The sequence below is a fragment of the Panthera uncia genome, chromosome B4 (assembly GCF_023721935.1).
Source record: "Panthera uncia isolate 11264 chromosome B4, Puncia_PCG_1.0, whole genome shotgun sequence".
Classification (NCBI taxonomy): domain Eukaryota; kingdom Metazoa; phylum Chordata; class Mammalia; order Carnivora; family Felidae; genus Panthera; species Panthera uncia.
In genome coordinates this window covers 97701803-97728644 of record NC_064809.1, presented here as the reverse complement: position 1 = coordinate 97728644, position 26842 = coordinate 97701803, and the positions used below count along the sequence as shown (strand labels likewise).

The window sequence follows — 26842 nt, the reverse complement described above, 5'->3', positions numbered from 1 at the left end:
AAACTGAGCTGGTCACATCCCTAAAGAGAAGGGAATCAGTACTAGTCACTTGGGTCGGCCCTCAAGAGCCATCAACGAGAAAGACAATGGAACTTTGTGTTTAAAAATAACGAGGATTTGAAACAACAATGTGTATAATGAAGGGGGGCGGGGGAGAGAAGGAGAAAGGATTGTCCAGGGAGCAAGAGTATAGATTGCTGGATCTGAACTTAGAAAGTGTCCTGCTGCCAGGAAATGGGAGATTGTGGGGAGTGAGTGCACTCATTGAAGACAAGATTCCCTTGTGAAGGCGCGTTGAGTACCCAGGAGCCTCACAGATCAGAGCCCTTGCAATACCCAGGGTCTCTCATTCAGTACCTGGAAAAAAATTTTTCTTGTTAGGCACCAAGACTCCCATCATTTTACTATTCCTCTGGAAATAACAAGGTATGACCATGCAAGGCAGTGCCACTAAGTTTTACTCTTTGTCTTTTGACCCTCCACCCTCTGCAATGTTCTAGGGCCCCTCTAAGCCCAAAAAGATCCCATAAGCACCTGCAAATGGGGAGACAGGAAGAGTATCTGAGAAAGGCTCAAGTGAACAAACTTGAGACTAAGACAGTGATCAATAAAAGCCTTTTTTATATGCATATGAACTTTTTTTTTCTGGAGAGAGAATCTATAGCTTTCATCAGATTTTCAAATGGGTATATAACCCAAAAAATGTTGCTCAAATCTAGGAACATTTAAAATATAAAATCTATTTCTTTAGAAGTATTTCTCCCTTTTACATAAATGAAAAGTTATAATGGGGATTTTTACTGTATTATTGTATTATTTACATGATATTAAATTATTTGACTTGTAAATGACAATCTCCATAAGGACAAGAATACCAATCCTATACATAATACTTAGCATATTGCTTTCTCAAGGTACTTATTCCATAATTATTTGTTAAATGAATAAATAACAAATGAAGAAGATAAGAAAAAAGGAAAGCATATATGAACCTTTATATGAACAAAATTTCACATAATTTATTTCTCATAGTAGGGAAAAGATGCAGTTATACCAACTTGGTTAGGATTCAGATAGTTTGTTTTGGTTTAAAATAGAAAATGAATCAGAGTACATTGGTTAATCTGCATTCCCCCTTCTCCCCATTACCTCACCCCCCAAATCCATTATTTGCTCTTTTCTGCCTTATGCTCTAGCAAACTGATCACCAAGGACTGCATGTCCTGCGCTATCTGGCCAAGTTGGCTGCTGTTTAAGTTTGGCTGATGGGAGGCACTGGCACAAGAAATAGGTCAGAGTATTTCTTCCCAATCCCCCTCTGCTTTGACAAAGCATCTCTGTCAGCAGTTTCATCCCTCTTAGATTACAATGCCTACCGGGTGGTCCCTCTTCTACAGTTCCAGCTAACAGCTGGCTCTCTTTCCTGTGTCCCCTCAGCCTGAGGAGTATTGCTTGTCTCCAGGTGCCTACCAGCCCTTGCTTGTTCCCTTCCCCCTACCCTCATGTATGCAGTACTTTCACTAACACTTACTCCTTTGGGTCATACGGAGAGAATTCTACTTCCTGGAAGGGCCCCTGACTTATGATACACATTCTAGGTACCAAGCACTATTCTAAATCCTTCATGCACATGTCCCATTTAATCCTCATATGATGCCTAAGAATTAAGTACTGTAAATATCTCCCTTTTACAGGTAAGTTTACCCATTACAGTGAGTTAATATGATGGCTACATGGGCTTCTCTAGGACATTTACATACTAGGCAGTTTGCAAACAACTAAGGATGCATCAACAGGCCCTGAAATCAAATACGTAGACAAGAGCTAATAAGCCATTAGGTTGATATATGCTAGTTGATTATGTTATCATGACTAGATAGAAAAGTACACTTCTGTTGCCATAAAATTACCTCTTTGATCCAATGTCAAATACACTATTAGCTTTTCTATGAGAATTCAACAGTCCCAGACGATTTTTTGTTATTGACTATCTACATAGTACTTACAATTAGTCACAACTTGAAGAGGAGATGAAGTTAATTCTTATTGGAAATACATCTTTTACATTGCTACTGTAAGGCAATGAAAGCAGTTGAGAGAAGCTTTGTGCCACAGCCCTCTGTCTAAATTAGGGGAAATATGGAAAAGTCAATACATGGTTTCAGTAATCTTCCACATCTTTTCTACATCGCTACCTACCCTCTGCTTGCCCCCTGTATGCTGCCATTATGTTCATGTCATTTATGTTTTTCAGAATGACTGCTGGACTACAAGACTAGAGATCAAACCCATGCTAGGAATAGATTGGGTGCTCTTTACACTTTGTCTTAAAAAAAGAATAGGGCTTTTGTTGTTGTGGTGCATGAAGGAAATGGTCCCAACTATGACATCCACTCTCTTGTCACCCAGATTCTAGGACAGGATTCTCATATTTTAGGCATGTTTAACTTAGTAATGGAAAGGGCAACAGTTGTGCTAATGGTGTCTTGACTCACTATGCTGGACCCCTGCAAAGGTTCCTGTTCAAGAAGACATTAAAAGAAGTAATCTTTTACAGCAGGACTTCATTAGGACAGTATGCATGTATGGTAGCTATTGTAGGACTAGACTGTGACCAGGCCGTGTCAATAATGTTCCTCAGCACTGCTATCCCTGGCTCTTCCCCAAACTCTGGTCCATCATTGTAGAAGAGATCCTCATTGATTCATGTCCCCTAAGGTTATGAGATCAGATGTAGGGGCTTTTCTCTCATTGGCTTATTTACACCGAAGAATCAGAGTTGGAAATCTAACTACAGCTGGCTCAATGGCTTTATCTCATTTAGGAAAACGGTTTAGTAAATCAAACATTCTTCTATCCAGATTTTTCTAGGCTAGTCAGACCACCTGGGTTTGAATTCCAATTCTACAATGTTAATTCTGTGACCTGATGAAAGTTACATACTATAACATGCTTACGTGGTAGCCATGCCACTTCTTTTCATTTTTCTTTTTATCTTGATTAAAAAAAAACTATTGCTAAAAAATGCTAACTATCATCTGAGCTTTCAAGCAGACATAATCTTGTTTTGGTGGAGGGTCTTGCTTTGATTCTGATGGCTGCTGAATGATCTTGGGTGGTGGCTGCTGGAGGCTGGGGTGGCTGTGGCAACTTCTTAAAATAAGACAACAGTGAAGTTTGCTGCATTGACTCTTCATGAATGATTTCTCTGTCACACACAATGCTGTTTGATACCATTTTACACACAGAACTCCTTTACTTCCCCCATTTTTAATTTTTTTTTCTTTTCCTAAATGTAATTTATTGTCAAGTTAGCTAACATACAGTGTATACAGTGTGCTCTTGGTTTTGGGAGTAGATTCCCATGATTCATCACTTACATACAACACCCAGTGCTCATCCCAACAAGTGCCCTCCTCAATGCCCATCACCCATTTTCCCCATCAACCCTCAGTCTGTTCTCTACTTAAGAGTCTCTTATGATTTGCATGCCATTTCTTTTCATCTCACTCAGGCTTGGATAGCTCTGACAGACCTTCTATTTGCTGTGATACAGTGTGGATGACGTTTTTACTTCCTTTCCTCCATATCTGAATCCAGTTTGGTTTCCAGTCAGTTTCTGTATGAGAGCAGAGTATTTCATCTTCTCTTTACTTTTCTGTACCTTGAGGAAATGGCAGGAAGGAGAGAGAAGCTCTGGTGAGGAAAGGTAGAACTTGTGTTGCAGGATTTTCTTTTACCTCAATACCCAGGATTCCTTGTCTTGCCACATCAAAGAATGAAGAGATGGACACAAAATGAGCAGCAGGAAAAAGTTATTAAAGTATAAGATTAGAAAGGAAGAATAGTATGAAATCTCTCTTTACAGAGAGGTGACATTTGTAAGTGAATGCCGGAGGACTATAGGCAAGGGTCCTTGTTTTGTAAGGTTCTGGTCACCCCTCCCCCTCCCCTTCCCTTCCCCTTTGTTCCTTCTCAGGTTCTAACCTTATTTATTGGCTATATAACTCTGGATGCTGAGTTGTCCATTCCTGGTTGGTTCATTTTCATTGTATGAGGGGTGGTCTATGGCCATAACATTCCTTGTGGGTCATAGGTTTTATGGTCTACTTATTTTTAGTGAGGTCTTTTGTCAACTTCCTAAGGGAAACTGAGGGGAAGTAGGTGGTGTCTGTTACACTCTTAGGAAATTTTAGGGAGAGAGAGAGAGAATCCCAAGCAGGCTCTGAACTGTCAGCACAAAGCCCGATACAGGGCTTGAACCCACAAAACCATGAGATCATGACCTGAGTTGAAACCAAGAGTTGGACACTTAACCCAGTGGGCCACCCAGGTGCCTCGATAGTCTCCCCATTTTACTGAGTAGCCCTGGAGCTCTCTCTTTAGAGTTAGGTCCATAGTTCACTTTCCCCATTTCACCAGCCTTTCTTGCAGCTCTTTCTAGAAATGTACAGTGTGAAAATGAGAAATGTAAGGAGGTGCATTAGGTTTATTTCTATACAAATTTGGGGATATTTGTGTTAATTTCATAATTTGGCATTTGTTTCAGAATTGTTACATTTCTTTGTGCGTCTGCAACTTTTTTATTTTCTTTTTACAACTTTAGGGTATGCCCCTTTCATTTTCTGTTTGCCGAACTGGTAAATTTTCTAGACCATTTGTGGGGGGGTGGGCAGGCATTAAGGAGAAAAAGTCTGTTGTACATTTTTAGTTAGTCACCTGGACTTTCAAAAATTCCCAGCACATGAAAGTTTTTCTCCATAACCCAGTCAGCTTTTGATATGCTAATATAGTCAGATGCTCTTGAGAATATTCCCCCATCACTGAACCTGGAGGGTCCCCTTAACTTCTCCACCTCTTGTTTCTGAGGTTGGATTCGAACTGGTTACCTCATTGATTGCATGATTTTTTCCACTTTCATTCTTTGAAATTAATCCCAAATTCAGCTTTGGGGAAACTTACTATTAGATTAATCCATCATAAAGAGGCACTGGAAACTACAGCTTTCCAAGCATACATAGACATAATTTTGCATAAATATCAAAGGGTTCATGACTCCCCGAGCAAGGACCCAAGGTGGAAAAAAAGTTCCCTGGTTGTGATAAATCATAGCTTTCGTTCTTGAGTAATGTTTTTAAGCTATAAAGGACTTTTAGAAGTCATCCAGTTATTCTACTGCCTTCAGACAAAATAATTCTCAGGAAATGTGGTATAGAAGAGTCTATTTTAAGAAACTAAACACTGGTCTGGCTTTATAGCTAATTAAGTGTATGATCTTTGTCAGTTTAATTTCTCAGCCTCAGTTTTGTCATCTGTAAAATGAAAGGGCTTGGAATAGGTGATCTCCAAAGTCTCTTTCATCTTTATGGTTCTAATGATAATACCATCCTACACAGCTGATAATTTCCTTTTATACTATCATAGTGAAAAGTCTACAATGTGTGCAACTAACCTCATTCTCTTCTGTTTGCAATAGTTTTTGCTATCAGGCATGTCTTCTTGATTGCTATCCTAAATCCCTCATGCTTCTCTTTATTTTATCTTCTTCTCAGTCTTCTTAACATTCTCTTTTGGGGCACCTGGGTGGTTCAGTCGGTTAAGCCTCTGACTTGGGCTCAGGTCATGGTCTCATGGTTCCTGAGTTTGAGCCCCTCATCGAGCTCTGTACTGACAGCTCAGAGCCTGGAGCCCACTTCGAATTCTGTGTCTCCCTCTCTCTCTTCCCCTTCCCCGCTCACACTCTGTTTCTCTCTCTCAAAAATAAATAAACATTAAAAATTTTAAAACAAAACAAAACACATTCTCTTTTATCTCCCTCACCCAAATCATTCCCACACAGTTAAGTCTCACTAGTGAAATGTAAGGAAGGACTTCCATTACTAAATGCCCTTTTTCCCACTTCTAAATCATTAACGCACGTGGTAATTGAGACAAGACACAGTCCTAACACCCAAGGGCAATGCATTCGATATTCTGTCTATCAGAAAGATAAGAAGAGCTAAACAGTTGTAGTTGCAGTATCTGGTATTCTCTGCTCTTCTCTTCTAGATTATACTTTTCTAAGCTCCACTCAGAGAGAAGGTGGCATAGATGAAGATACCACATTAAGAGAATAAAATAGAACTGAAATCGTGTATCTGAATCTAAGCTTTACTACATTTTAGGCATTAGCATTGAGTTGCTACATCCCCAGTCTCCTGCAGAATCCTATTCACAATACTTGCCTATCTAGGCATTAACAATTTTCTTTTCATTTTTTTTTTAACCAGGTTTTTCAATCTTAAAAGTAATAATTGCACATCCTTTAAAATTTATAAATAATAAAGTAATAGCTACAATTAGAATTAAGTCTCTTTTCCTCCCCATTCATTCCAATAACACTTCCCAGAGTTAATCATAATTAATCAAAGTCTTCCCCCAATTTTAAGATATATACCTATATATCCTTAAGATTACATTCTAACTGTGAAAACTGTTCCACACCCTGTTGTTGTTTTTTTCCACTTAAAAATTTGTCTTGGATATCCTTCCACTGCAGCATATATAGTTTTAGTTTGTTCTATTTCATGGCTTAAGTAGTATTTTCCTGGGTCCTTGAATATCAGAATATTTTTGGCTTCCAGAAAACTTGACTAAAAACGGCTTATATCATAAGAACCTTTATTGTTTCTTACAACAAGGAATCTAGAGTCAAGTTGACTCAACACTTTAGTAATTTCATGAAGATTCAAGTATTTTCCAGATTAATTCCACAGCTCATTAATATGATGAAGATTCAATCAGATTCTTTCTACTCTTCCATTTTCAGTAAAAAAGCAAGAAGCCTCTTGGTCACCACATTGTTGTAGCAACTATAGGCATTATTCATCACATAGCAGTATCCACAGGAAATAAAATGACTGTTCTTTCTCATGAGCCTCTTTTTTAAATCAAGGAAAGCTTGCAGAATACCATCCTTCATGTTGCATTGGTCAAGGTTCAACTACCTGTCCACAGTGAATCCAATCTTTGGCAAAGGAAATTAGACCAACCTGATTAGCTTACACAAGGGGTTAGCAAACTATGGCTTATAAGCAAATCTGGCTCATTGCCTGTTTTTGTATAGTCCATGAACTATGGGTTTTATATTCTTAAATAGTTGCAAAAAATCAAAAGAAAATCATATATTGTGATACAGAAAAATTAGGTGACTTCTGGGGAAGATGGCAGAGTAGGAAGATCCTAGGCTCACATTGTCCTATGGATACAGCTAGATAGTATCCACATCAGCATAAATAACCCAGAAAATGACCTGAAGACTAGCAGAACAGACTCTCCACAGCTAAACATAGAGAAGAGGCCACATCAAAGAGGATAGGAAGGGCAGAGACATGATTGGCAGCCAAACAGATTCACAGGACTGCCCACAGGAGCGAGGGATGCTGAAGGCATGGAGAAGGGAGAGGAACAGATCTCACACCAGGCACCCCAGCCATGGGGGACCCACCCTGGGAAGATAAATTGAATTCCCATAATATTTGGCATTGAAAACCAGAGGGTCTAACTTTGCATGCTCTTATAATCAGTGGGGCTTAACACCTGAAACTTTAAAACTCAGCCTTCTCAGCTCAGGGAGAGATGAGAGGGTGGTAGAAAACTGAGTCCCTGCCCTTAAAGGGACAACACAACAATACAACAAACTGCACCATAAAAATAGAGCATAGAAGCAGCAGTTTGAAAAATGCCTGGGGTATATGGGAGGGAGCTACATTTACTAATCTCAGAGCATGTGCCGGAGGGGCAGGGATATTTGGGAGACTTCTCCAAGAACAAAAGAGCCAGTAGGTGCTATACACCTCCTCTACTCCTCAGCCTAGATACACAGATACTTGTGGGAAATAGCACAGCTCAAACACTCTCCACCTAGCTTGCTAACAGTGTGCCTTGCTCCCACACTCTTATCCAGGTCTGCCCCCTCCAGCCTTGGCAGTTTTCCTAGACCATTACAGGTCCCCTCCAGCACTGGACCAGCACACTCCACCCCTGAGTTTTCCTGCAGACCCATCCCCTTCAACACACATGGCAGGTGTCCATCCAAAGCAGCACCCCAAGCATGGCAGTGTGTAAGCAGCCACAACAGGGGCCAGCACCACCCCAAAGTGACTCCAGTCCCAGGGAGAGTGGAAAAAAAAACATACACAGTAGTTCAACCGGGGCCCTAACAGTGGGCAGTGGGCAGTGGGCAGACATCTAGTCTGACTCCAATTCTATCCACCAACAAAAGCTTCTTGGGGACAAGAAAGGGAAAGCACTCTGCAGATTGATTCTATCATAGCTTTGGCAAATCCCTGATCTGATTCAGCCCAAGGTGGCCCCAGACTGGCCCACTAACACTATAGGAAACAAATCCTGCCCAAGACAGGCAAAAAGAGCCATTGCAGATGACTGAACTAAAGGCAAACGTGGCTCAGCTACAATACAGTGCACACAACACACAGAGGAGACGCTCCCGAAATGCCAAGTTCTGGTGAACAGAGGACATTGCACTGCAAGACACCACAGGACCTCTTCTTCATAAGGCCACTACTTTCAAAATCAGGAGACGTAGCTGATATTCCTAACACATAAAAAACAGACACAGAGAGTTAGACAAAATGAGGACACAGAGGAATATGTCCCAAATGAAAGAACAAGACAAAAATAACAGCAAGAAAGCCAAATGAAAAAAAGATAAATAATATGCCTGATAGAGAATTTAAAGTAATGGTTGTAAAGATACTCACAGGCCTGGAGAAAAGAATGGAGAACCTCAGTGAGACCCTCTACAAAGAGACAGAAAACATAAAAAAGAACCAATCAGAGATGAAGAACTCAATAACTGAAATTAAAAATACTCTAGAGGAATCAAGAGTAGACTAGAGGAAGCAGAAGAATGGATCACCAAACTGGAGGACAGAGTAATGGAAAGCAATCAAGCTGAAGAGGAGTAAAAAAAAAAAAAAAAATACAAAATTAAAATAGACTTAGGGAACTCAGTGACACCAGCAAGCATAGTAACATTTGTGTCCTAGAGATCCCAGAAGGACAAGAAAGAGAAAATGGGTCAGAAAATTTATTTAAAGAAGCAAGAGCTGTAAACTTTCCAAATCTGGGGAAGGAAACAGAAATCCAGATCAAGGAGGCACAGAGAACCCCCCCCCCACACACACAAAACATCAACCCAAGGAGGTCCACACTAAGATAAATAGCAATTAAAATGGCAGAAAAGTGATAGAGATTTTTTTAAAGCAGCAAGAGAAAACAGTTACACACAAGGAAAACCCTGGGTCTATCAGCTGATTTTTCAGCAGGCACTTTGCAGACCAGAAAGGAGTGGCATGATATATTGAAAGTGTTGAAAGAAGATAACCTGAAACCAAGAATACTCTATCCTGCAAGGCTACCATTCAAATATAAAAAGAAATAGTTTCCCAAACAAACAAAAGTTAAAGGAATTTATCAACACTAAACCAGCCTCACAAGAAATGTTACAGAGGACTCTTTCAATGGAAAGGATAGAACATAAGTAGGAGTAAAAAAGTAGGAAGCACAAAACCAGTAAACATCTGCCATGGGATTCACAAAATAAAAAGATGTGAAGTATGACACCATATACCTAAAACGCACAGGGGAAGAGGAGTAAAAATTTAGTGTTTTTGGAATGGGTTCAAACTTGTGACCATAAACTTAATACAGACTGCTACATCTTCAGATGTTATACATAAACCTACTGGTAACCACAAATCAGAAACTTTTTTTTATGAAAATGCAAAAAATAAAGGGAGAGGACTCCAAGTACATCACCACAAAAAGTCAGAAAACCATGAGATAAGAGAAAAAAGGAAAGGAGCAGAAAAGAACTACAAAAACAACCAAACAAAATGGCAACAAGTACATACTTATCAATAATTACTTTGAATGTAAATGGACTAAATGCTCTAATCAAAAGGCATAGGGTGATGGAATAGATAAAAAAGCAAGACCCATCTATATACTGCCTACAGGAGACTCATTTCAGACCTAAAAACACATGCAGATTGAAAGTGAAGGGATGGAGAAGCATGAATCATGCAAATGGAAGTGAAATGAAAGCCAAAGTAGCAGACAAAATAGACTTTAAAACAAAGTCTATAACAAGAGACAAAGAAGGATACTACATAAACACAAAAGGAACAATTCAGCAAGAAGATACAACAATTATAAATATTTATGCATCCAATATAGGAACACCCAAATACATAAAGCAGCTTATAACCAACATAAAGGAAATAACTGATAGTAATACAATAATAGTAGGTAACTTTAACACTCCAGTCACTACAATGGGTGGACCTTCCAAACAGAAAATCAACAAGGAAACAATGGCTTGGAATGACACACTGGACCACATGGATCTAACAGATATATTCAGAACATTCTATACTAAAACAGCAGAATACACATTCTTTTCAAGTGTAAATGGAATATTCTACAGAAGAGATCACATGTTAGGCCACAGAGCAAGTCTCAACAAATCAGAGATCGAAGTCATACCATGCATCTTTTCCGACCACAAAACTATGAAACTAAAAATCAACCACAAGAAAAAATCTGGAAAGAACACAAATACATAGAGATTAGATAACATGCTACTAAACAATGAATGGGTCAACCAAGAAATCAAAGAGGAAATTAAAAAATATATGGACACAAATGAAAATGAAAACACAACAGTCCAAAATCTTTGAGATGCAGCAAAAGCTGTTCTAAGAGGGAAGTTTATAGTAATTCAGGACTACCTTCAGAAGCAAGAAAAATCTCAAATAAACAACCTAACCTTATGCCTAATGGAGCAGAAAAAGAAGAACAAACAAAACCCAAGGAGAAGGAAGGAAATAATAAAGATTAGAGCAGAAATAAATGAAATAGAAACTATAAAAACAATAGAACAGATAATGAAATCAGAGCTGGTTCATTGAAAGAATCAGAAAATTCATAAACCTTTAGTCACACTCATCAAAAAGAGAAAAAAGAGAGAAAGGACTCACATAAACAAAATCAGAAATAAAAGAGGAGAAATAACAACTGACACCATAGAAATACAAAGGATGACAAGAGAATGTTATGAAAATTTATATGGCAAAAAATTGGACAACCTAGAAGAAATAAATTCCTAGAAACACCTCCCAAACACCTAGAAATAACCTCCCAAAACTGAATTAGGAAGAAATAGAAAATGTGAACAGACTCCCAACAAACAGAAGTCCAGGACCAGATGGCTTCACAAGTGAAATCTGCCAAACATTTAAAGAAGAGTTAATACCTATTCTTCTCGAACTGTTCCAAAAATGGAGAATAAAAGCTTCTAAATTCATTCTGAGACCAGCATTACCCTGATACCCAAACCAGATAAAGACCCTACAAAAAAGAGAGAGACAGAGAGAGAGAATGAGCTACAGGCCAATACCTCTGATGAACATAGAGGCAAAAATCCTTAACAAATTATTAGGAAACCAAATCCAACAACACACTAAAAAAAATCATTCACCACGATCAAGTGGGTTCCAAAGGTGGTTCAATATTGGCAAATCAATCAATGTGACATATCACATCAGCAAGAGAAAAGATAAAAACCATATCATCATTTCAATAGATGCAGAAAAAGTATTTGACAAAGTACAAAATCCATTCATGATAAAACACCCCAAAGAACAAGATTTAGAGGGAACATACCTCAATACAATAAAGGCCATATCTGAAAAACCCACAGCTACCATCATACTCAATGGTGAAAAACTGAGAAATTTTCCCTTAAGATTAAGAACAATACAAGGATGTCCACTTTCACCACTTTTATTCAACATAGTGCTGGAACTCCTAGCCACAGAAATCAGACAGGAAAAAGAAAAAAAAGACATCCAATTTGGTAAGGAGGAAGTAAAACTTTCATTATTTGCAGATGACATGATACTATATATAGAAAACCTAAAAGACTCTGCCAAAAAATGACTAGAACTGATAAATGAATTCGGTAAGGTCACAGGAATACAAAATCAATATACAGAAATCTACTGCGGTTCTATACACTGATAATGAAGCAACATAAAGAGAAATTAAGAAAACAGTCTCATTTACAATTGCATCAAAAATAATAAAATACCTAGGAATAAACTTAACCAAGAAGATAAGAGACCTATACTCTGAAAACTATAAAATGCTGATGAGGGGCGCCTGGGTGGCGCAGTCGGTTAAGCGTCCGGCTTCAGCCAGGTCACGATCTCGCGGTCCGTGAGTTCGAGCCCCGCGTCAGGCTCTGGGCTGATGGCTCGGAGCCTGGAGCCTGTTTCCGATTCTGTGTCTCCCTCTCTCTCTGCCCCTCCCCCGTTCATGCTCTGTCTCTCTCTGTCCCAAAAATAAATAAAAAAAAAAAAACCGTTGAAAAAAAAATGCTGATGAAAGAAACTGAAGATGACACAAAGAAATAGAAAGATATTCCATTCTCATGGATTGGGAGAATAATATTGTTAAAATGCTCATACTGCCCAAAACATTGATATAATCTGTATCAAAATACCACAGCATTTTTCACAGAACTGGAACAAATAATCCTAAAATCTGTATGGAACCACAAAAGACCTTGAATAGCCTAAGCAATCTTGAAAAAGAAGAACAAAGGGTGCCTGGGTGGTCAGTCGGCTAAGCATCGGACTTCAGCTCAGGTCATGATTTTATGGTTTGTGAGTTTGAGGCCCATATCAGGCTCTGTGCTGACAGCTCATAGCCTGGAGCCTGCTTTGGACTTTGTGTCTCCTTCTCTCTCTGCCCCTCCCTGACTCACATGATCTTGCTCTCTCTCTCTCTCTCAAAAATAAATAAACATTAAAAAAAAATAGAGAAGAACAAAACTGGAGGTATCACAATTCCGGATTTCAAGATCTACTACAAAGCTGAAGTAATTAAAACAGTACGGTACTGGCACAAAAATAGACACATAGATCAGTTCAACAGAACAGAAGAACCAGAAATAAACTCACATTTATATGGTCAATTAATCTACAACAAAAGAGGCAAAACTATGCAATGGGAAAAAGACAGTCTGTTCAACAAATGGTGTTGGGAAAACCAGACAGTTACATGTAAAAGAATGAAACTGGACCACTTTCTTACACCATACATAAAAATAAATCCAAAATGGATTAAAGAATTAAATGTAAGACCTGAAACCATAAAAATCCTAGAAGAGAGCACAGGCAGTAATTTCTCTGACATTGGCCATAGTAGCTTTTTCTAGATATGTCTCCTGAGGCAAGAGAAATAAAAGCAAAAATAAGCTATTAGGACTACATCAAAATAAAAAGCTCTGCACCATAAAGGAAACAGTCAACAAAACAAAAAGACAACCTACTTATGGGAGAAAATGTTTGAAAATTACATATCAGATAAAGGATTAGTATACAAAGTATATAAGAATTTATACAACTTGACTCAAAAAAAACCCAATAATCCAATTAAGAAATGGGCAGAAGACATGAACCCACATTTCTCCAAAGAAGACATGCAAATAGTTAACAGACACAGGGAAAGATGCTCAACATCACTAATAATCAAGGAAATGCAAATCAAAACCACAATGAGCTATCATCTCACACTTGTCAGAATGGCTAAACTCAAAAACACAAGAAGTAGCAAGCACTGTGAGGATGTGGGGAAAAAGGAACCCTCATGCACAGTTGGTGAGAATGCAAAGTGATGTAGCCACTGTGAAAAACAGTATGGAAGTTCCTTAAAAAATTAAAAATAGAATTACCAGATGGTTTGGTAATTCCACTACTTAGTATTTACCCAAAGAATATGAAAACACTAATTTGGAAAGATATATTCACCCCTATGTTTATTGCAGCATTATTTACTATAGCCAAATTATGGAAGGAGCCCAAGTACCCGTCGATAGATGAATGAATAAAAAAGTGGTATACATAGGGGTGCCTGGGTGGCTCAGTTGGTTAAGAATCCGACTGTTGATTTCAGCTCAGGTCATGATCTCATGGTTGTGGGATCGAGCCCCAGGTTAGGCTCCACACGGCACAGAGCCTGCTTTAGATTTTCTCTCTTCCTCCCTGTCTTCCTCTGGTGCTCTCCTGCTCGTACTCACTCAAATATATAAATACATAAACCCATAAATACATAAATAAATTAGAATTGTTGAATCACTATATTGTATACCTGAAACTAATATACCACTATATGTTAATTTTACTGGAATTACAATTTTTAAAAATTGTTTTTAATTAGGTGAATTCAAGGTTAAATATCATAAATAAAGTTTAGTATTCTTTTTTTTAATTTTTATTTTAGAGAGAGAACACATGAGTGGGGGCAAGGGGCAGAGGGAGAGAGAGAGAATCTTAAGCAGGCTCCACACTCAGAAAGAAGCCCTACGCAGGGCTCAATCTCATGACTCTGGGATCATGACCTCAACTGAAATCAAGAGTCAGACACTCTGACTGAGCCACCCAGGCACCCCTGAAGTTCAGTATTCTTAAAGACTGCCCTTCACACTTCAAAAGAATTGTTGAACAGTTGGAATAAAGTCCATGTTGCTCATAAGACCTAAAATATTTACTATTTGGTCCTTTTTAGGAAAAGTTTGCTAACTTCTAGCTTAGACTATCACCTGGAGTTAGGAAGCCTTTCTCTTGTTCAGACTATACAGTCAGAATGCACAGACAAAATTGGGGATCTTTTGTTTGGGAGGGAGAGGGGGAAAAAATGAATTTGGATAGGTAGTCAACAGTGTCTGTTTTATGTTACCACATATTTTCTCTGGAATTTTCAATGAGCTTTCTCAGAAGAGCTTCATCTTTAAATATTCATAGGTAATGGCAACTCATGTTTCAGCTGGAAATTGAAAAGTAAGCTGGTTTTCACAATCCTTCAGGCTAGGCAGAAAGTTTGGTATGAGTTAACGTAATTGTTTCTTCATTGTTTGCAAAAAGAAGTCCCAACGAGAATGGCACATAAAATCTTCTGTATCAGAGTCCTGTTCCCTCTCGAGACAGCATCCCCTGCCACCTCAAGCACATGACTCCATTGCTCCTACCATCGTGAAACACTTAAAATTTCCTGAATTTACCAACCCCTTTCCTACCTCTTTGCTTTTGTCCAGGCTTTTACCTCTATCTGGAATATTCTTTTCCTCTTATCCACATGGAAAATTTTTAAGGTGAGACTTTAGGGCATAACTCAGTTTTAATTTTCTCTGAAAAACCTTACAGCACCACATCTGGGGCTCTATCTTATTTTGGTGTCTTTGCTGTGGTTTTCTAAAAAGAAGAACCTCAGACAAGGTTCACATTCACATTCACTTAGTTTGGGACATGATCCCAGGGAACAAAAATTGGGGGTAGAGAACTAGGAGTAAAACAGGATAACAAAAAATTAGTATAGAGGTACATTATTGATCTGATTACCTTTATAGGCAGTAGGGGTTCTGCCTTGCTGGAGAACTTCTGAGGGGGCAGAATTAGGAATTGTTTGCTGAGACACAGATAGAAGGAAGCATCTTGTCCCCTACTGATATAGTTGCCTTAAGGAGTGTTCACTCTCTCATGTTTGCAGAGCAGAGAAGCCCCAGAGTAGAAAGTACGAGATTGCAGCTATCAGCTATCAGGTGTCACCTTGGCTCAACTGGATAGGAAATGGGCATAAGAGATGTCTGATATACTCCACAATGTGTATTACTCAGATTTGCTAGTACCCTGCTTTTTATGTGGTCTATCATACAGGCGGTAGCTGACAGCAATGCCCACAAAAGATTTGATGCAGGAGTGTTACAGAGACAAGCAACATTTCCTTACAAGCTGTAATTGGACTCAAGGCCATAATTAATATCCATCCTCTCTCTTTTCCTCCACCCTGGTTTAACTAGGTTGTTGGCCTGGTGAGCTACCCATTTCTTCATCTTGGAGGGGCTGAAGCCCTTATTGCTTCAGCCTGATTGGGTAAGGGCTGTTGCATTTATCCATTTATGGTTATCATTGGGTGTGGAAGCACCTTGCTACTCACCTTATCAGTGTAGCATGATAGTCTATAGAGTATCCATTTGATCAACATCCTTGTGGACATTGTGATCAGTGTCCTTGTGACAAGAGAGCAAGAAAGTTAACATAGCTCTGGGGCAAGACAGTGAATGTGTGTGTACTCCTCTCTTTTCTACATAAATGGTGACTGCTTTTGCTCTTTTTCACTGACAGGGATTGAGAAGAACCTACTTACTGGAGTGATAACCATGTACCAGATGTCAAAGGCTGCATGGTAATATTCTGTCAAATATACCATACCTGGCACAGCAGCTGTATTGGGGCTATTCTTAGGTTAACTGAACAGGGATATCATGGGCACCGAAACCTATGCATCTCTCTCTCTCTCTTTTTTTTAATGTTTATTTATTTTTGACAGACAAAGTGTGAGTGGGGGAGGGGCAGAGAGAGAGAGAAGGACACAGAATCCAAAGAGGCTCCAGGCTCTGAGCTGTCAACACAGAGCCTGACACGGGGCTCGAACTCACAGACTGAGAGATCATGACCTGAGCCGAAGTCGGACGCTTAACTGACTGAGCCACCCAGGCGCCCCAAAACCTATGCATCTCTTAAGTCTTCAATGGTGACACTGGTCTCTATATTTCCTCTCAGGATGCTATATTCCTTCTGAATCACTATCTTAGCCAGTGAGAATGTTCAGTTTCAGGGGCTTCCACTAGTCCTTCCTCTTATAATAATTTTTACTGCATAGAACAAGAAACCAAAGTAAGATTCTGCTGGTTTCTGAGTGCATCCATTCCAATCATTCACTTGGAAACCAGGGATATAAGCAAAACTGGGTCTGTGACTCCAGGGGACCACCGTAAGAGGAACCTGAGCCATCTGGTTTCCATGAACTACCACTTTACGCGGAAGCTATGATAGTGCTTCTAGCTTTATGGTATTAGTGTCAGCTCAGAACCTGTATCCAACAAGCCTTGAAATACTTTTACACTTCTCCTTTCTCAATGTGCAATTTCCCCTTGAATGGGCATATGCCCTTCTGGAGAATAATCGGGAGAATATGTAGTATACATACTTATTCTAGTATTGCTGGGTCGTTACTCAACCCCCCCTTCAAATAATGGACTTCAGGTTTGAGAACTCGCTTAATCTGTAAAGTGGTTAAGAGGCTGCATTTTTTCATTGAGACAGCTGGCATCAGCCTTCTGCTCACCAGCTGCTGACTGTTTCTGGTTATATGTATAGGTTAAGTAACACCCTAGTGGATGCTCATTTAACTTGCCCTGAGGAACACCACGGTCTATTAATCATTATCACAGAGCCCTATGGGTGAAGACATTCTGGTTGCCACTCTGGCCTTGCAGCCCATTATCATAATTATGTACACTTTCCTTCTGTCAGTCAAGTGCTCCATCTGGCCTCTTCTATTTTAGGTTTTTATCAGTCCAATTGATACTGGGGAGTCCAGTTCTACAGTACCATCTCTTAATGTCACCTAGAGTGAATAGTTGTAACTGAGCTTTTCAAAGATGTCAATGGTGCCCTCATAACTGTATTTCTTAGGGTACGTCTTCTGGGCCCTTACAAGGAGCATAGTCAGATGGTAGGTTTTCAGGTCTCATATTTTAAATTTATTCTAACCTCCCTGAGCCTTCTGACACCTTCCTTAAGGCAGTCAAGGCTCTTCTAGAATCCCTCCTTCATTCCTTATAGGACTTCATCCTATCTAAAATTTAGAGAGCCATCCCAGCAATATATTAGGACTGCCTCCATGTATTCTGGCTATGTCATGAAACTCCAAGTATTTTTAAGTGTCAATAAATACTCTCCTGTCCACCTTTATATTCAGCCTTCCCCAGCCCAACACTTTAAAAATTCATTCCTATACCTGTATCCTCAGTCCTTTTAGGTAAAATATTAACCAAATCTTAACATTCTTTGTTTCATTACATGCTATTGCCTCATCTGAGGCTTTTGTAGGGTCTCCAGAAAATGGGAGTCTATTCTTCTCAAGTAAAGTAGAGGGAGGCACCTATGCCAACATAGAGGTCAAAAGAATCTGGGGGTTCAAATTTCTCAGGCTTGTCCACCTACACGATACAGTTGCAAGTCTCAGGGTTCCTTTCTTTCCCTACCAGGACCCTGCCTTTGGCACAGAGGACTTGTCAAGGCAGTATATTCAGTATCCTTGTAGCTATACTACCTTATTGGTCAGTCCTGGATCTGATTATCAGCACAGTTGGCTCTATGGGTGCAAAAGATAAGCATGTCTTTGAATACTGCTTTGGATGATTTCTAATTTTTACAGCTGTCTTGAATTGAGAGTTGGTAACTTGAGCCTATTTTTTTCTTTTTAAAAAAAGTCTTCAAAAGCCCTTAACAAAAGTGAGCCAATCCACAGGTCTTATACATATCATCGTCTTTTGAAAAGATGCTCAACATCACTAATCATCAAAGATGCTCAACATCACTAATCATCAGGGAAATACTGCAGTGAGATCTCACCTCACACCTGTCAGAATGGCCAAAATCTGCAATGAGATCTCACCTCACACCTGTCAGAATGGCCAAAATCTGCAATGAGATCTCACCTCACACCTGTCAGAGTGGCCAAAATCAAAAACAGAAGAAATAGCAAGTGTGGACAAAGATGTAGAGAAAATGGAATCCTCATGCACTATTGGTGGGAATGCAAATTGGCGTGGCCACTATGGAAGACAGTATAGGGGTTCCTCAAAAAATTAAAAACAGAATTACCATGTGATCCAGTAATTCCACTGCTAAGTATTTACCTCCCAAAAATGAAAACACCAATTTGAAGAGATATATACAACATGGATGGACCTAGAAGGTATAATATTAAATGAAATTAGTCAGTCAAAGAAAGACAAATACCATATGATTTCACTCATATGTGGAATTTGAGAAACAAAACAAACAAAAAAAGAAACAAAAAAAACCAGATTCTTAAATATAGAAAACAAATGGGTGGTTGTCAGAAGGGAGGTGGAAAGGGGGTTGAGAAAGGCAGATAAAGGGGATTAAGAGTACAGGTACCGTGATGAGTACTGAGAAATGTATACAATTGTTGAACCATTATATTGTATACCTGAAACTAATACAACACTGTTCATTAATTATACTTGAATGAAAAAAAGTACTATCATCTTTCAATTGTTCAAGACCCTTCCCAGTCCATAAGCAAATGCTTGACTTTCCATCTATACCTCATTCCAAACATCCACCAGTGAAAGTCTTAGTGATGTTGATTCAGGCTAGAAAGTGATCCACACTTTCTACCAGCAGAGGAGGCATCTGACCAGCAAGGGGTTCAATTCCAGAATCCCCTCTTGGTGGCCTGCTTTCTAGGTCTACTCCCGATATCAAATGTCTTGTCTTGAATTCTCTCAAAAGGCAGAGTCTGAGACAAGGACTTGGATGTAGTTGGTTTACTTTGAGAAGTCATTCCAGAGGGCAGGAGCGGGGTGTGTGTGTGGTGGTGGGGGAGAGGGGGAGTGTTCTGGAGAAGATAATAAATGGAAGGAAAGAAAACCAATCCAAGGATACATTATTGAGCTGCTCACCATTGTGGGCACCTGGAGCTTGGTCTTGCTGAGAGGCCTTTGAGAGCTGTGAGAATTGTGTCTCAGAATAATCAGAATTTTCTGACACAAAAGAGAAGACGATGGATTCACTGGCTCTACTCCTCAGTGGTAGTGCCACTCCCTCACGCTCCTCAGTCTGTGCCTACGCCAAAACACCTGGATGGGCTTCTGCAGGGATTCCACATGGTGGTAGCAAAGAAGCCCTTACTGCAAAAAAGGGAGAGATGATCCATGCATTTGAGGCAAGGCCATAGCAGAGTATAGTTGGCTGCGGCAGCAATGACTGGAGCAAAAAGGGAAGCCAAGTGAATGTAAGGAAGGAATAAAAAATGTCTGACACATACACATGAATGCCTCTCTTATTGTGCTAATCAGACTATATCACAGTTATTTCTCTGTTTGCCTGTCACCAATCCTAGATGCCAAATACTTTTAAAAGAGGGACATGGGATAAATTGGTAATCTATGCCTCTTGAAGTCACACATTGAAAAGAAATATCACTTCTGTGATACTCAGACCAAATGTCAAATCCTAAATCTAATCATTAAGAAACATCTGATAAACCTAAATTGAGGGATATTCTGCAAAATTTATTGCCTGTATTCAAAAAAAAGTCAATGTTATGGAAGACATACTGTGGAATTATTTCAAATTAAATAAAAACTGACTGCAACATATCACCCAGACTTTTGTTTTGCTATAGCAGACATTAAGACAAATGGCACATTTTGAATATGATCCATATATCAGACAACACTTTTGCATCAGTGTTAATTTCCTGATTTTAATCATTGTACTCTGGTTATATAAAAGAATGTTCCTGTTTTTAGGAAATATATGCTGAAGTATTTAAGAATAATGGAAGATAATGTCTGAAAGTCTCACAGAGAAATTGATAATAAAATATTAATTTATTTTATATCAATCTAGGTGAAGGATATGTAGAAATTTTCTGTACAGTTATTGCAACAAAGGTCTGAAATTATGTCAAAATTAAAATTTTTAATTTTAAACAAAAGAAATGGATATATATTTATTTATCCATTTAGGTGTGTGTATGTGTGTGTGTGTGTGTGTGTGTGCGCGCGCGTGTGTGTGTGTTCACCAAATACTAACACAATCCGTAGGGCAGGTTTCTAGGTGATCTAGCACTTCATTTTCCTGTGACGATTATTCAGAAAACCTGCTTAGGATTTGAGCTCTTTTTACCCTACACTACTATATTCTTTCCAAATGAAAACTGCTTTAAAATTTTACCTTGATCAAATATTTAAGGAAGAAGCTATACCAAGTCTCTAAAATCTCTTCAGAGGGCAGAGGGGATATTTCCTAACTCATTCTGTAAGGCCAGCATTACCCTAATATCAAAACCAGACAAAGATTTACAAGAAATGAAAACATAAACCAATGTCTCTCATGAACATCGATGCAAAAATTCTCAACAAAATATTAGCAGATTAAATCCAACAGTGTATAAAAATAATGATATGCCACAACCAACTGGAATTTATCACAGGTATTCAAGAGTGGTTCAACATTAGAAAGTCACTTAATGTTATACAACATGTCAACAAGCTAAAAAAGAAAAATCACATTATCATATCAACAGATTCAGAAAAAGCATTTGACAAAACCCAAAACCCATTCTTCATTAAAACTCTCAGTAAACTAGGAGTAAAGGGGAAATTCCTCAATTTGATTTAAAAAAAAATACAAAACATCTACAGCTAACATAATACTTCATGATGAGAAACTAAAAGCTTTCCTTCTAAGATCAGGGATAAGGCAAGGATATTCTCTTTCACCATTCCTTTTTAACATTATACTGGAAATACTAGGTAACACCATAAGACAAGAAAAGGAAATAAAAGGTACAAAGATTGAGATGGAAGAAATAAAACTGTCTTTTCTTTGCAGATGACATGATCATCTATGTAGGAAATCCAAAAGAATCAACAACAACAACAACAACAACAACAAAACCCTTGTGACTAACAATTTATCATAACAAGTTTTCCAGATACAAGATTAATATACATAAGTCAATCATTTTTGTATGTACCAGTAATGAACAAGGGGAATTTGAAATTAAAAACATAATACAGTTTACATTAGCATCCCCCCACAGTAAAATTCTTCAGTATAAATCTAAAAAAATATGTACAAGATCTATATGAGAAAAACTACAAAACTCTGAAGAACACATCAAAGAACCAACTAAGTGGAGAGATATTCCATGTTCAGAGATAGGAAGACTCAATATTGTCAAGATGTCAGTTCTTCCCAACTTGATATATAAATCCAATGCAATCCCAATAAAATTCCTAACAATTTATTTTGTGGACATTGACAAACCGATTCTAAGGTTTATATGCAGAGGCAAATGACCAACTGATACTGAAAGGAAAGAACAAAATTGGAGAACTGATGCTATCCAACTTCAAGACTTACTATAAAGCTACAGTAATCAAGAATGTGATATTGGGAAAAGATTAGACAAATACAGCAATGGAACAAAACAGCCCAGAAATAAACCCAAATATATATAATCAACCGACCTTTGACCAAGGAGCAATGGCAATACAATGGAGCAAAAATAGTCTTTTCAATAACTGGTGCTGAAACAACTAGACATCCACATGCAAAAAAGTGAATGTAGACTCAGACCTTACACCCTTCACAAAAATTAACTCTAAATGGATCACAGATCTAAATGGAAAATGCAGAACTATAAAACTCCTAGATTTTAGGAGTTAGGTGAAAACCTAAATGACCTTGAGTATGGTGTTGACTTTTTAGATACAATGGTATAGTCCATAAAAGAAACAATGGATAAGTTGGACTTCATTAAAATTAAAGACTTCTACTCTGTGAAAAACAATTGTCAAGACAATGAGTCGAAAAGGCACAGACTAAGAGACAATATTTAGAATATATATATCTATTAAAGGACTGTTATCCACAATTAACAAAAAATTCTTAAAATTCAACTAAAGAAAGCAAACAACCTGATTAAAAATAGGCCAAAGATCTTAACAGACATTTCACCAAAGAATATATACAGATGGAAAATAAGCATAAGATGCTTCACATCATATGTCATCAGCAAAACGCAAATTAAACCAACAGTGAAATACCACTACACACCTATTAGAATAGTCAATATCTAGAACACTGACACCACCAAATACTGGCAAGGATGTGGAACAGCAAAAACCCCCATTCACTGCTGGTAGGAGTGCAAACTGGTACCTCTATTTTGAAAAACAGTCTGTTGATTTCTTATAAAACTAAACATATTCTTACCATTAGCAATTGTGCTCTTTGGTATTTATCCAAAGGAGTTGAAAATTTATGTCCACACAAAAACCTGCACATGCATATTCATAGCAGCTTTAATCATAATGGCCAAATTTTGAATCAACCAAGACATCCTTCAGTAGGTGAATGAATAAATAAACTGTGGTATATCCAGACAATTGAATCTATTCAGAGCTATAAAGAAATGAGCTATCAAGCCATGAAAAGAACACAAAGAATCTTAAAGGCATATTACTAAGTGAAAGAAGCCAATCTGAAAAGGCTACATATTGTATGATTCCAATGATATGACATTCTGGAAAAGGCAAAACTACGGAGAGAATAAAAAGATCAGTGGTTGTCAGGGATTGTGGGGCTTGGGGTGGTGGACATGGGTAAGGTCTGAATAGGCAAAGCACAGAGGATTTTGGGGGGCATTGAAAATACTCTGTGTGGTATTATAATGATGGATATATGTCGTTAGATATTTGTAATAACCCATAGCATGTATAACACCAAGAGTGAAACTTAATGTAAGACTTTGGGTGATAATGATAGGTCAGTGTAGGTTCATCAACTGAAATGTACCTACTCTAGTGCAAGATATTGATAATGCAGGAGCTATGCATGTGTCGGGGCAGAGAGTCTATGGGAAATCTCTGTACCTTCCCCTCAATTTTGCTGCAAACCTAAAACTGCTCTAAAAGAAACCCTAAGGTGTTTGAATACAAAAAATATTGAATCAATGGACAAATAGGCTGCCATCAATAAAAATATAGACTATATTCTTGGGTTAGTTCAAATGAAATATCCAAGGAAAAGGTAAAAAGCTGTATATACTTTGGAATTTACTGAAGAGGTTATAGGTGGAAAAAGAACAAAAATAGTCCAAGAAAAGAAGGAATTACCTGTTTTAAGTAAAGGGAATAGAGATGATGTCTCTAAAAATGGAATTAGTAATAAATTTTTATTAAAAAAATAATAAATTTTTATTAAATATAAAAAAAAAAGAACAGGGATGAGGTCTTCTCACTCATGATTCCCAGCACTTACGAAGTCACCTGGCATTTGTTAGGTAAAACCTTAATGCTGCCGGTGACCACAGGGAGAGCCCACTGGATAAGTAGCCCATGTGGAGAAAAGCAGGCCAGAGCCGGAGAACTAAGGGGCAGCCAGCCCTCAAGAGCCAGCCCTGAACTCATTGATGCGTGAACGTAGTTAATTCTCAACTTGCTTTTACATAAACCAGTGAATTCTTTTCTAGCCTGAAATAGTTTGAGTCAGGCACCTGAGCTTGTGACTGAAAACCACCAGTACCAATCAACAAACTAAAACAGCTGGCTTGTTCTGCTCAGGGGTGTCCTCATGCTGGCGAGCTACTTACATTGAATGTAAACAAAGATAAATAGTTCCTTTGCTTTATCTTTGTGCGCTTTTCCAGAATCAGACTCTCCCTGGTACTAGCGATCTTCTCCCTTGCACTCGACTGCTGTCTCCTGTTTCTTTCACAGCTGCACTTGAGAGCAGCGCTAATCCCAGCTTTTTAGTTTCACACATGGCGTAATCATGCCGTTTCTTACCTCCTTTTTACATAATCTCTGAAAAGCTTTCTGCACTGTTAGCACTGAGCCAACCCAATCTCTACAATTTTTATATTTCTGAGCTACAATTTTTGAGGCTACAATAAAGCATGCTGCACAGCTTTTTTTTTTTTTTTAAATGTTTATTTATTTACTTAGAGCATGCCCACGAGTAGGGAAGAGGGGCAAAGAGAGGAGGAAATCCAAGCAGGCTCCGTGCTCTAGGCGGAGCCAGAGACAGGGCTCCATCTCACCAACCCTGAGATCATGATCTGAGCCAAAATCAATAGCTCAACCAACGGAGCCACCTAGGCGCCCCCATGCTGTGCAGCTTTTTAAAGAAGATGTGAATATCTGAGACTACCATTCACGGGCATTAAAAAACGACGGTGCAAATTCAAGCACACTGTACTGTACATGGCAGGAGGAGGCTCCCAGGAACCCAGATGGGCTGGGCATCTTTTCCTCATATCAAGGATCATTGTTTCATCATATATGACCCTGGCACCGATCTAAGTCTAATTTTAAAGGTATGCTTAAAAAATTTCAACCATTTAATGTGAAATTCAAAAATATGTACATAATATACATTCTTAGAAACTACCTGCAATATAAAAAATCCAGCCCCCAAAAGAGTATAGATCAGAGAAATAGAAATACAAACGGTTAACAAATATGTGACAAGGTGCTAGATAGATCTCAGTCCTGGTGAAAGAGATGCATATTAAAATAACAATGCTGTATCATGTTTACTACCAGGTGGGCCAAGCTCACAGACAGGCACCCTCACATACATGCTGCTGGTAAGAGCACAGGCTGACACAACCTTTTTGGACGGCATTTTCATCATATCTATCTGAATTTCAAATATATTTACTTGTTGACCCAGCAATTCCATCTCTAGAAATCTGCCTTATAGATACATAAGCATGCAAGGTTATTATTACAAAGTTATTTATGATAGCAGTGTTTATAATACTGAAAAAGCTAAAATTATTGTAACCATAATTCAATAAATGGTTAAAGATACCACACAGAACATTCATACCATGACATAGTTCTATGACGTGGACAGATTGTTTAGTGGAGAAAGCTGATTATAAGATTGTGCGTATATGTGTGTGTAAGCTCATTTGTGGGATTTGTGAGAAAAAACTGTAATGCGCAAACAAATTGATGTGGCTTCTGGGAAGTGGAATTTGAGAAGAAAAAATGGTAATTTTTAAAAATTTCCCAACTACTTCTATTTATAGAATATATACTAGTTTTATAATACATTTTTGAATTCAGTCACAATTGTGCATTACTACACACTCCATAATACAATAGAAAACACAATTATCCTCTGCTATAAAATTAAACAGTAATTAAAGCTTATACGCCACTGTCATAGTAGGTGGTATTTTAAGATGATAATTAAAGTAGGAGAGCAGAGTAAACAAAAGCATATAAAAGTGAAATTTAAAGGTTAGTGACTTTTTAATTTAATACAAATACTAATATAAATGAACCACTGAATTCTATTTTATTCTACTGCATGGAATTATATTTTAACTGGCCAACAGCGAAATGTCTTGTCTTCAAGTTTACATTTTCTCTTGCTGCTCTTCCACTGCCATTTTGGTAGGGCAGTAGGAACTATTTTGCAGGACCAGGGATACAGAGTTTTCTCAACTTGCTATCCCCGCCCTAGAAAAAGCCAGGTTCTTTGGACTTATGGCTAGGGCCTCTGGTACAATGGTGTGCCAGTAGAGGAAGGCAACATGTGTTATAGTTAGGGCAGTTATTCTCTCCCTGTTTTGTTATGCAAAGCAGTGAGGAGGGTGGGAGATGCTAAAATTTGCCTATGATTACAAGGTTGAACTAAGCGTTCCCAGCTATATTCCTGGGAGGCGACTGGGTATATAACATAGGAAAGAAAGAGCAGGAAACACTTAGACTGCAGAGAAATTGCTAGATCAACCGTATCAAGGCCTTGCTAAATGGGGCTGGGCTTAGCAATTATGTATTAAAGTGTTTCCACGTCTGTCTTCCTCTCAGCTAAAAGTTCCTGGGGTACAACTAGCATAATGACTGGCATATAGTGGGCACTCACTAAACACAGATTTAAATAAATGGATTCATCAATGAATGAATGCCCAAGACAAATGAAAGACTCAAGAGAGAGTTTCACGAACTTCCTAAATGAGAGGGGTAAAAATATACAGGTGAAATGAATGAGGGAGGATGGCAGAAAAGCATGCCAGGAAGAGTTAGAGTGGCAATCTTGAGCCGTCTCAATGGTGTGGGAGGACTCACTATCCTTGAGTAACCTAG

At 38.4% G+C, this 26842-nt stretch overlaps 1 long non-coding RNA gene across 2 annotated transcripts in view; it reads right to left on the bottom strand.

The window, feature by feature from the left end:
• Positions 1-442: 442 nt before the first annotated feature.
• Positions 443-26842, bottom strand: part of LOC125920309 (uncharacterized) — a 166063-nt gene continuing 139663 nt past the window's right edge. The window contains exons 4-5 of one of the 2 annotated variants that reach the window (XR_007457013.1): positions 3536-3664; positions 443-2123 (exon numbers count right to left, since the gene is read on the bottom strand). This is a non-coding gene — a long non-coding RNA (uncharacterized LOC125920309). The other variant, XR_007457010.1, reaches the window with a different exon arrangement.